The sequence below is a fragment of the Triturus cristatus genome, chromosome 6 (assembly GCF_964204655.1).
Source record: "Triturus cristatus chromosome 6, aTriCri1.1, whole genome shotgun sequence".
Classification (NCBI taxonomy): Eukaryota; Metazoa; Chordata; class Amphibia; order Caudata; family Salamandridae; genus Triturus; species Triturus cristatus.
This window is the reverse complement of record NC_140589.1, coordinates 1,207,998,319-1,208,011,221: the sequence shown is the minus strand read 5'-3', so window position 1 is coordinate 1,208,011,221 and position 12,903 is coordinate 1,207,998,319. Positions and strand designations below refer to the sequence as shown.

General features: G+C 45.1%; 1 long non-coding RNA gene across 1 annotated transcript in view; it reads left to right on the top strand.

Moving 5' to 3' along the window:
* LOC146821174 (uncharacterized) overlaps window positions 1-12,903 on the top strand; it is a 99,668-nt gene that overhangs the window by 79,009 nt on the left and 7,756 nt on the right. The window lies entirely within an intron of this gene.

Here is a 12,903-nt window from a genome sequence, read left to right as displayed (position 1 = left end):
GCTGTTCCTTGTGATTCGCCTGCTGTCTGACTCTGCTGTTATCATTTTTCCTTTCACTTGTGTTATCGTCAATGGGTCTTGGGCGAATGCACTGTCCGACTTCCGTTGTTGTCTCTGTCGTACAATGACAGTATCTCCTTCATGGAGGTGTGATTTGATGGCATGTCGTCTTCCATCAGCATATTCCTTCATTCTCTTCTTGGCTGCCTCATCTTTTGCTGCCACTCCTTCGTGCCCCGGCGCTGCCGGTCCTTCTATCTGCGGCAGCCTTGTTCTGCTTGTCCTCCCTAGTACTAACTCCGCCGGGCATTTCCCTGTCGATCCATGAGGCGTGTTTCTGTAATCCCTCAGCATTTGACATAGTGCTTGGCCTAGGGAAATCTGCGACAGTTTCGCCCTCTGAACTGCCTTCTTGATGTTTCCCATAAATCTTTCGACCATGCCGTTTGCTTGCGGCCATAGTGGTGTTACCTTTCTGTGCTGTATTCCGAGGTAAGCCATGAACCTTCGGAATTCCTCTCCTGAGAACGGAGGGCCATTATCCGTTTTCAACGTCTCCGGCGAGCCCCAGGCTGCGTATATGTCGTCTAGAACAGGTAGCGTTGCGGCTGCTGACGTTGAGGAGACTGATCGCACAATCGGGAATCTGGAGTATTCATCCATTATGACCAGTAGGTAAGTTCCCGCGTCTAGAGGTCCAAAGAAATCAGCGGCCATTGTTGTCCATACTGCTCTTGGTAGTTCCGACATTTGCAGTGGTTCTTTTCTTGCAGGCGGACCCGTCGTTTGACAGAGGTGACAGGCCGCGATCGTATCTTCGACTAGACGATCTAACCCCGGGAACCAGACCTTTTCTCTCAGCAGTTTTTTTTGTCGCCACAATGCCCCTGTGTGACTCGTGTGCAATGCTGACCACTTGGCGTCGTAGTGAACTTGGAATGACTATCCTGGTGCCCCTCATTACGATTCCGCTGTTTGTCTCCGAGAGCTGCCCACTTATTTTCTGTAGGGCCAGCATCTCCTCCTTTTGTACTCCTCCCTTCCATGTGCAGTTGTTGTTTATATGTCTCCATCTTTGCTGTCTCGTCGTTTCTCTGGCCGCTCGGAGTGTGTCATCTTTTTCCGTTTCTCTCTCTATCTCTGTGAGAGTTACTGGTGCCGGCGTGCTTTGCTTTAGCATGAAATTTAAGTATTCTTCGGCCATTGAGGCCTTTTTTTCTGCATGTGGCAGCGGATGCCGTGACATGTAGTCGGCTGGATTCTGCTCTTTCCCAGGTTTGTGGACAATTTTGAAGTCGTAGTCCATTAGTCTGATGCCCCAGCGCTCAATGCGAGGCGGCATCTTTGCTGCTGGGTTGCCGTAAATTGTTACTAGTGCTTGGTGGTCTGTGATGATGGTGAATGGCTTTCCATACACAAACATGTGGTAATGCTCGCATGCCCATACCACCGCCAAGCTTTCTTTCTCCGACTGGGAGTACGCCTTCTCAATGTCTGTCAAGCTTTTGCTGGCGTATGAGACAATCTTCCTTGGTGACTCCTTTCCCGGCAGGTGTTGTGCTAATATTGCACCCAACCCCACTGGGCTGGCATCAACCGTCAGCTCGGTGCAGAGCCGAGGGTCGAAGTATGCGAGGTGCTCCACCGTCATCACAGCCTTCCTGATCTCTTCGAACGACTCATTGCATTCTTGAGACCAGACAAATTTCTGGCCCTGTTTCGTTAGCTCTCTCAGCGGCGTGCTCACTGTGGCAAAGTCTTGTATGTATCGGGCACAGTAGCTTGCCAGGCCTAGGAATGACCTTATTTCTGTCACATCTGACGGTGGCTTTGTCTTCTTTAGCGTTTCCACTTTGCTGGGATCAGGCCTCATCCCTTTTTCCGAGAATATGTGTCCGAAGAAAATCAGTTCTGTTCTCCCTAGCTCGCACTTCTCTCCATTTAGTGTTAGTCCAGCCTGCTTTAGTTGTTTGCACACTTGCCTTAAGGCGCTGTCATGTTCTCCGTCCGATTTCCCAAACACTAGGATGTCGTCACTGTAATTGAAACTGTTGTGTACTGGTCGTATCACCTGTCTTATTGTCTCCTGAAATATTTTGGCCGCTGACGAGATACCAAAACTGAGCCGTTTGTATCTGAATAGTCCTAGGTGTGTAGAGAATGTTGTTATGTACCTCGACTGTGGGTCCAGCTCTAGTTGGTGATACCCTTTGCATAGATCTAGCTTTGAGAATCGGCACGCCCCTGTCAGCCTGCTGATCATGTCGTTCAGATGAGGTCCTGGATGACGTTCCCTCGATATTGCAGTGTTCGGTATTCTCATGTCCACACAGATCCTTATTTTGGACGTATTTTTCTTCGGGACTGCCACAATCAGTGATACCCACGGTGTTGGCCCGTCTGCAGGCTCAATTATGTCTTGCTGCAGTAGGTTGTTTATTTCTTCATCCACTTGCGGTTGTAGGTGAATCGGCACTCTCCTGTGATGCTGTGCCACTGGTCTCACCGCCTCATTTATGTGTAGGGTGACCTGTTTGTCTTTTAGCTTCCCCAGTCCCTGCAGTATTTCTTGATATTCTTGCAGTATGTTTTCTTTTTCTGTCATGTGGTACGTCATCGCCAACAGCCCCATGACTTGTGCCGTCACGTTACTCAGCAGGCAGGGCGCTTGGATGTCCCCTTTCAGCACATGTATTTCTTCCTGTAGCGTCACGTCCTGATATGTTAGCGCCTCAGTGAACTTGCCCATGTTTTCTACTGGTGTCTTTGATCCCCACGTGAACACATCTACTGTTGATGGCGATAGCGTTGGCCTTGTTCTCATTTTCACGTACTCGGACATAACATAACATAACATAACACGTGTATTTATAAAGCGCACGTTCACCACTACGGGTATCTTGGTGCTGAATAACAGATGTTTATTGTTACCCAACTCAATAGTACTCATTTTATCGACCTCAGATGGATGAAAGGCTGAGTGGACCCGCTGGGATTTGAACCTGTGACCATGAGGTCGAACACAGGTCCCTGCAGCAGACGCATTAGTCCACTGAGCCACCAGACCCAGCATTATGTTGCATGTGGCACCACTGTCTAGCACAAATTTTGTTCTGTGGCGCCCGACGTCGATGTCTACTGTGGCCGTCTTTTTTATTTGCTGTTTCTCCACCAGCTGGATGTGTTCCTGCTGTCTTCCTTCTTTGGGTGTGTCGGACATGAGGTATAGCCGTGCTTCTCTCCCAGCCGTCGTCTGTTCATCCGACTCTTCCGACGAGCCTCTCTCTGCTGTCTCCATATGTCTGGCGTGTCTGGTGCCTGTTGTCCCTTGTCTTGCTGTTCGTCCCCTCTCGTTCCTGAATTGCCTGCTCATGCAGGTGCTTGCGAAGTGATTGTCCCTATTGCATTTTCTGCATTTCTGGCCCATTGCTGGGCAGGTGCCAACGTGTGGGAAGTCAAAGCCGCATCTGTAGCAGGTGACCGCTTGTTTCCTGTGATGTTGTTGCTCCCTGTTGTCGTTCCTTTTGAAATGTTCCGTCATCCGATGTGCCATCGCTTCTCCCTTTTCTTTTCCAATTTGTATTTGTTTGGCATGCTGCGTGGCCCGTGCTTCTGTGCGGGCCATCGTCAGTATTTTCTCAAGTGTTGTTGGTTCTTTTAGGATGCGTGCTCTGAACTCTACTGACAAACACCCTACGATGAAGCGCGTTCGTATTGCTTCTTCGTTGTCGAATTTATCGAATTCGCAGTATGTCACCAACTTCCGCAACCTTGTCGCGAAATCATCCATGCTCTCTTCTAGTTGCTGGCATGCTGTGTGGAACGTGTACCTTTCAAAATCGATGTTGCGTAGAAATAGAAAATTGATATACAAAGGGGCAATCTTTTTAAGACCGTGGTCATCTCTATAAAAGCTCAAAATAAAGTCCCAGTGTCAAACAAACTCTCGTTTTATCCAGTTTCCTGCAATTTACTGTTAATATTTCTTCCCTGTTATGCCTTAAATATATTAATAAATATTGAATCTACTTTTTTTCTTCCACAGTTTCTCTGCATCGAGCTTTCACCCAGAGGGTTTTCCAAAATTAGTTATTTTCTCAAAGTCTGTTGTAAGCTGGATAGAAATCTGGTGAATATATGACTAAATCACCCGAGTTAGATGTAATCCACAGTGTCTATGGCTGAACATGAATGGTGTGATTTCCAGGGTAGCTCGAGCATTTTATGCACGTGGCTTCCTATGCATATCCATCAAAAAGCAAAGGAGACAAGGAACTCCCTTGTGTAAGCATCCAATTTGCCCTCCAAGCCTCATCCTTAGACAGAGTACTTTTGAAGTATTTGGACATTTTGCTCCAAAATCTATTTGTGCTATTTTCAGCCATTGATACTTAAAATGTTCCCTGCAAACCCGTTCTTGTTTTCCACTGTCACTAAAGTCAAAGGGCCTGTATTCTTCATCTCGGCGTCAGCTGACCCTAAGGCAGCTAAAGTCAGGTCCAACAGGTATCTACATGAAATCAACCCTCTCTTAGTGGATGCACTGATTGATTGGTCCTTAACTATTTCAACCCATTTGCCAGCAATATGGTGTACATATTTTCATTGCTGTTGGATGAAAAGAGTCTGTAATTGTTCACAGGTTTTGGAATAAGCATTTCCTGTTAGTGGCATCTTACTGGCATATCAAGGAGCTAAGAACATTTCTACTGTTTATTGCTCCAGAATATCACATGTAGGCAGTCATAGCCTTGATCAGTCTCGCCTTGTGACTCACTCATTCTCAGTCGCTCTCACTCATGATCACTTACTGGACCCTCAGATCACTCACTCTCATTCATTCATGTTCACTCACACACATGCTCACACAGACACTCATCCCCACACATAGACAGTCTCTCACACAAGCCCACATATTTAAAAGCAATTTCTTTTTACTTAAACTTCCATCAAATGGTGTCTTCCAGTTCCTGGTGCTCCATTTTACTACAATGACTGGGATGAAAGACTGGTATTCATTATTAGTATAATAAAAAAGAGGTCGAACAATGAGCGTAGAGCCCTTGTGTTCTTGCCACTGATGTTGCTACCTCTGAGGCCAGGGATCACAAAGACAGCACCACCGGTTACAACTGCAAAACATGGGTTGCAGCAGCAACCCCTTAAATGAAGGGATGTGGGCCACCCCTCATTGAGCCTCTCTCATTTCATGCTGAGTGTTAACTTAGGGAGAGGAGTTGGCCTAATGGCTAGGGCTGTCGACCTTGAATCTGGGGAACTGTGCTCGAGTCTCGGAAATAACCCTGGACACTCTGTGATTCTGGGCAAATCACTTAATCTCCCTATGCCTAACCAAAATGAATGTGTGTCCTCATGTAATGTAACTGGTGCTATGTAAAGCGCTCTGATACCCGATTCGGGTCAAGTTCGCGCTATAAAAACTCGGCAAAAAAAAAACCATAACAGATTTAGTATAACTAAAAAGGGCAAGTAAGGCTGAAAATTGAATCAAATAAGTCAAACAAAGCATCCAGATACAATAACAACACTAAAGCAAAGCCAATAGGTCCAGCCTTGGAAAGCTGTTGTGATCGTTATTTTTTTCATCATAAGCCTGTGCCACCAAAATAACAACAAAAAAACAAAAACAAGCCCAAGCTTAGTGGTGAAATGCTTGCCCTTAGGTGTAAAAACTCTTTTTTGTCTTAATGAACATTACAGGAAAATGTGATTCTTACTGGGCCAAAGAAAAGATACTATTTGCTTTGCATTACAGAAACCTGAACATATAGTTTTAACCTACAAGGAAGACTTGACTAAAAGAATAAACATGCATTGTCAATGCTAATAGGGTTTGCGTTAACATACTGCACCCTGCATTCACAATGGAACACCGCACACCCTGCACTCTCATAGGCACAATTCACTATACTCCTGCAAACAGACCACTCTGCCTGCACTCACAAAGGCCCAACACACTCTGTACTCACACAGTAAACCCCACACCCATACAGACACCCCCCATGCACCCCCAGGCACTGCCCACACTCTCACAGGCCCAGCTCACCCAGTACTTCTACAGATAGACCCTCCTCCAGCAGTCGCACAGACACTCCAGTTACCCAACACTCACAGTCATAGACAGTCCACTCACCCTGAACACTTAATACACACTCAGGCCCACTGCTCACATGTAGTCATGCAGACTCCACTCAACCTGCACTCAGGCACTTCCCCCCCCCCCCCCCCCCCCAGAGGCACCCAGCTCACCCTACACACACACTGGAACTCTGCTCTCCTTGCACTTGCAGTACTCTGCTCTCTGTACTCAAATAGATACTCCCTTAACCCTGCACTCATGCAAGTACACAGCCACCATTAACTCACATAGGTACACCACTCAAGCAGCACTCACACAGGCCCACCGCTCAATCTGTACTCACACAGACACATTGAAACCTTGCACCTACACAACTCACGTTTTGCTCATTTTATGTTCTCCCTGCATGAGCACATCCCGCAGCCGCACAAATACATAATACATGCACAACATTTAGCTGGAATCAAAGGCCCTACCCACTTGTGCTTCTTAAAACTCTTTTTCTGTTCATCACATGAAGTCAGTGACAGTTTCTAAGGCAAACCAGACCTAAAAAGAATAATTAATGGATAGGAAGTCTCATCATCAAAGTACTGGTCATGAAGTTTACTATGTTTTGGGCAGCTGTGCACATGTGAGCATGCACAATGGCATCATCACAGTGTAAGAGAGCCTGTGATTGAATTGGGCTGGGCCATTGCCCCGTGGTGTGTGCTGTGGTGGACGGAAGCAAAATGTGGAAGACATTTGAGGAGACCATTGTTTAAAGAGGACTGACGCAAATCCCCCTATGTATGTGTATAGGTATGTATTTTTCTCTATGAATTCTAATGTTTACATGAGGCTGGACAGACTACTGAAGCTGTTGTAAAGCCTTTCCTAAGAAGCATTTGCAAACCAACAGTTCTCACTTTTGGAACCTATTTGGTTTGCCAATTTTTTGGGCAATGCTCTGCAGCTTTGCCAATGCTGTACAGCCTGGCTAAAAAACAAAGACAAGGCACTGAGGCTCCATAATTTTGCAAGCGCATGCATGTGCACTTCCTACCAATGACGTGGGCTCCTTCTTTTTACTTACCAATGGCAGATGGCTTGTTAAATGAACAAAAGTTGCACAAAGCATATTTGCTTTACTCTTTAAGTGGAGCAGCAGAGAGACAGGGAAAGCAACAGAGAGAGAGAGAGAGGACAGCAGTCTAGAGAAAGCAACACCACAGGAGGGAAGGCAAAGCAACACAGATCAAATCAACATCCAGGGCCGGCTTTAGGGCGGTGCGACCGGTGCCACCGCACCAGGTGCTGGCTTCCTGGGGGCGCCGTGTTTGAAAGTTTATTATGCTTTTGAAGCACCTGCTGCAGCGTTTCTTTCCGCCAGCAATTGCCAGGCCTCACATAAATGTCAAGATAACTCGTGTGATTAATTATCTTCCTGGAGAGAGATCAGCATTTTGTATAGTTGAGGTTTTGACCTAGTTGAAGTTAGTGCAGAGGGTTAATATGCCTGCTGCAAAGAACGTGCACCAAGTAGATTACAGAGTGCGTATGATGTAAACAGATCAGCAGGTTACTGCTTTCAAAAGAGGCATCCTTTTGTTACTTGCAATTTATAACTTAAAGTCCTAATATAGAATAGTGAACTATTTACTTTCACCCTTGAACTACATACACACTGCAAAGTATACATTATTAGAACATTAATTAATGTTGCAAAATGGGTTAATTTGGCTAGAAATCGATTCTTATTATTAAAGAAAACTCCCAACTATGCTGTTTCTTTTTTGACTCTGAGTTTGTGCTTCTCCACAACAAGCACTCTTAAACTATACTGCCTACCAGTATGGATGACATGTGACTCCTACACTTTCAGTCCTTTGGCTTATGTAACATTTCCTATACACTTATTTACACACGTATGATTGATTGTCTCTGTGTAATGTGTGTGTGATGCAAAGTGCTTGGACACCCTACACTGGTATGAGTGGCGCTATATAACTAATTCAATGCATCTGAGAGAGTGTGGTTATGGAGACTTGGTCACTGTTAAAGGGTGCTAGTGAGAGAATCCGTGGTGGAGGTGGTCATTGGGGGGGGGGGCGCCAACAAACATTGTCGCACAGGGCGCCACCAGCACTAAAGCCGGCCCTGTCAACACCGCAGGTGGGGAAGCTGCCCAGAGGGTGGGGGGGGCAGCAATTGAGAGAGAGCAACACAGGCAAGAGAGAGTCACTTGGAGTGCAGGTGGGGGAGAGAAGCACAAGGACGAGAGTGCAAGACCCAGACTGGGGAGGGGGAGGTAGAAAAGCACATCAGTGAGACAGCTATATGAATGGAATAGTTTTATTGTTCAGTTAATTAAAACTCACATTATAAAAAATGTAACCGACATGTCAAAATCCACATAAAAATGTTCCTTCCTTCAATATATACAGCGACTAATTCATATCAGAATTTACAGTCTTTTATATTGAGGTTGCTGGTAATACGGTGTAAGTGGGAGCTGCTCCCAGTTTTCAGTTCGGATGTCAATTTAGGGCTTTTTCAAAGGACTAATCAGATTTAAAGTGCCTATGCTTCAGGGTGTAAACATGGTCTGCACAGTCTGGCCAACCAGTAGCATGGACGAGTTACAGTGACAATTGAAAATAGCCCAACTGATTTGCTATTCACTGTTCACCTGTGATTTGCATTTGAGTCTCTCTTCCACTGCATCAAAATGTTTTGTAAGTCAGCAGTTCAGCTGTGTTTCTGCCAGCAGTTTAGCTGTGTTTCTGCCAGGTTAAAACACAGCTTTACTGCCTGTCTGCAGGTTATAATGCCACTCGGTTTGAATATTGGACGGAGTGAGGTGTGTCTTATGTCCTTTAGAGTAGGGCAGATACAGATGACATGCACAAGGTCCTCGTTTCCTTTTCCACAAAGGCGGCAGGTCTGCTCTCCTGGTCTCCTTTTCCAAGGCGGCAAGTGCGGGAGGATTGGTAAGATGCCTAAATGTAGCTTTAGGAATTTTTTTTCATCCTCATTTTAACTCCTGTTTTTAAATAAATTTGAGGTTGAAGAGTTTTGTAGTCATTAAGCACTGTCCAGCCGTATACCCTTTTAGCCAGTGTTTCCTTATCATCTGTAATAGATACCATTCTTGTTATTTTTGTTACAGTCTTTTTAAAACTCTGGTGATCTGTAGAGGTTGCCCAAAGGTTGGTCAGTTACAATCTTTTTAGAGAATCAAGCAAGTACTCTCTGGCGAGCGATTTTCCATGGCATGACAGCTCGTTCCAAAGGTGCGAGTTTAGGGATCCTGCATAAGACCCCCTGATCTTATGGCAGCTTTTTATGTATGCGCATGCACCCCTCCTTTCCACCGATTGTTTCTGTAGCTCAAATTGTTTGCGTATTTGGAACGGTGACACATTGCTTGGTAGATGGAAGATTACTCTGTACGTGCTGGTAATTGTTTTATATAGGGCCATTGCATCTCTCCCTTGCATTGATTCTCTCCTGTATGTTAGCATTGGTTGTAGTTTTGCTTGAATCACCTGCAGTAGGGGGTCAAGGGTTAGGTCTGGCAGTGCTTTTCGCAGAGGCTTTGTTGCTAGAAAGCTCATGGTGCCCTTCCTGCCTCCATTTTGGGTTTGAACGAGCCTCTGCTGTCCAACAGGACTCAGAGGTATTTGTAGTTAGTTACCCGGTCTAGACAGTGCCCGTCCAAGTACAAATTAATCTTTTTCCTCTTATGATAAATTACTGTCATAATATTTGTTTTCTTTAGGTTGATTATTTAATGCTTTACATTATGAGAAATTATTAGTGGTATTCAGGAGATGTTGCAGACCAATTGGAGTCTGACTTATCAGCACCAGATCATCTGCCTAAAAAAGGTTGGACAGCGTATTTTTTCCCAATCTTGGGGCATGCGATGTACTCTTGTCCAACTCCCCGGGGAGGTCAGCCATAAAGAGGTTAAAAAGCAAGGGTGCTAGAACACACCCTTGCTTCTGCCCTTTAGAGGTGTTGATTGGCCTTGAAAAGTGCGTCCCAGGTCCCAGTTTGATCTTGACCCATGTGTCGGTGTGTAGCAATATCAGCTGATTTAATAGGGGTTTTGGTATCCCCCACTTATCCAATTTCTGCCATAGTTTAGCGTGGTCTACGTGGACAAATGCTGCGCTTTAGTCTATGAAGCATAAGAATAGGGGGTACTTTGCCACTTTGGCGGCATCCGTCAGCAGAGCTAGTGCCATAATTAGCGCTTAATTTGTAAAATATGAAGTGCCAGGGCTCTGACCAGGAGGCCACTGCAGCTTGCACCACCCATCGCTCCTGTCATCACTGCCAAAACAACTACGAACCATCTCTATCGCATGTGAATGCGACAGTTCAGATTATTCCAGGTCCCAAAAGCTAAAGGAATGGCTGGGGAGGCAGGTATTAGTAATTTTTTTAATGTATATTGTTTTTCTAAACACTGTTATACTGCTAATCTCTAAATTACATGAGCAGCGCCACCTTGTGGCAAACTGCCCTAAGTGTGGTCTTGAAAATTAGGTGCCGGTGCCGAGCACCGGATACCAATTAAGTGCCGGTGCTCAGCACCGGAAAGCTCCGGCCCAAATTAAGCACTGGCCATAATGTTAGTAGTGGTTCCCTTACTTCTACAAAACCCGGTCTGGTTTATGGGGATGATGTAATTTGAAGATGCCCAGGATGTTAGTTTTTCCAGGATTATTACTGCATAATACTTAGCTTCTATATCGATTAGGGCGACAAGTCGGTAATTGTTTGGACTACTCTTGTCGCCCTGCTTGTAGATAGGGCTAATCATCGATCTTTTCCATGATTCCAGGGTTGTTTATGTGTCCTGTATATCCTTGAAGACTGGGACCAGTTCTTTGCTCCAGTATTCTGCATCATGCTTATACAGCATCTGAGGTATTCCATTAGGGCCTGGGGCTCCTTCTAGCTTCCCTTTAGCCATTTGTGACTTTATCTGTGATACTGTTATTTTGTGGCGGTCTTCATTGCTATTCAATGATGATTCTGAGGCAGCTGCTACTTCTACTCCAGGTGTTTTTGTCTAATTGGGGAAGCATCGTTGTAAGTGCCCTCGCGGGCCTTTCGTATAGTTTTTTCTTAGGTCATGCCACCTCTGTCCTTCAGATGGCCCAAGATTTCTCCTCAGCCAAATTCTCCTCTTGCACGCTGTCATTAAAATGGTTATATAGGTATTTCGCCCAATTGGCCTCTGTTGTATTGGAATTTATTCCTTGGTGGACTGGTCGTTGAAGAACTTGGCGCTTTTCTTGAGTTTAGAGTCATGCAATATCCTTGCACAAAATTTTTCATTCTCTTGCTTTTCTCATCCCATTTCTTCCTTTATATTATTGCCTTCAATTTCCGTAGATCGCATTGCACGGCTAAGTTTTGAGGAGTTTTACGTAGCTGCCCTAGTGTTTGGTTTATTGTACGTTTAAGATTCCTTGTCTCCAGTGTTGTTGCCTTTCCAAGCAAAAAGACCGCTGTTTTTCCAGTTTTCGTTCCTGTCCTGGTGGCAAATTTCTCCCCAAGAGCCATTGTAAAATTCTCCCAAACTTTTGTTGGTTGAGTTGTCATATCATTTTCTTGGCAGAGAAGTGTCTTTGCAGTTTTGGAAAATTCCTAAATCATATTGTGCTTGCACCTTATTCGTTTGAAATCTGAGGTGTGTTCTGTGCCAACAGTTTTGCATGCCTCCATTTTGTGTCCTATGTTTGCTTTTAATATCACTTTTTGCAGCAAGTGATCACTTTGTTCGTTATCACCCATTCTGAATGAGTGGATGTTGTGGAACAAAGGGAGAGTCACGAAGGTAAAGTCTAGGTAGGAGGAGGTGGTTGTGGAGTGGAAAGTTGGAACCAGCGGGTTATCCTCCTTAAATCGCCCATGCAGAGCTCTCATATTTAATTGTTCCAGTTCTTGAAGTAAATAGGCTGAACATCTTGTTGGTTTGTTTGAGTATGCTGGGCCGTGATTCGGTATCCCCCACACTGTGGTTAATTCCTGTATTAGTTCCTCTTCTGATGCAGTTCCAAAGAGGTGGAGATTAAAGTTGCCTGCCAGGATGATGTACTCTGCGTCCTGCTCATCTATGATTCTTATCAGTTCTTTAACTAGTTCTTTAGCAGCTTTTGACCTTTGCTTCGGGTGCATATACGTGTTAATTATTAGGATTAGCTGGTCTTCCTCATTCAATTTGAATGTTGTGGTTACCGTCTGTATGGCACTTGGGGCTGACATTTGTGCCTCTTTCGATGCAATTGATCCTATTGTGAGTATTGAGACGAATATCATAAGACCTCCTGAACGATGGACGAAGTTGGATTGCTTTTTTGCTGGCGCGAATTGTGACGTGTTCCCCTGTAGCTCTATCTCATGATCCTCCCAGGTTACTTAAAGTAGTATCAAATCAAATGTCTTTAAGTAATTTAGTACCTCATTTTCCTTCATCTTATTCGCCAGGCCATTAATGTTCCAGATGCACATACGGATTTTCCTTGACTCCGCCGTTGATGGTGTTGGGGCAGGGCATCCCTTGTCATTGGGTGCGCTCGGTTGTTATTGTTTGCCGTATCTGTATCTAGCTAATGTCTGCTCACAGTGATGTTGGGCCCTTTGGCTCAAGGTCAATGCTTAAGTTGGTGGTCTTAAAGTGGGTGAGATAGGATCCTGGGGAGCTACTGCGTGCTCCCTTTAAGATTGATGTGACAGTTTGTGGTGGTTCGTTATTGTATCCATTTAGAAGTGGTGTTGGGTAGGCTGTTTTTTTTCAG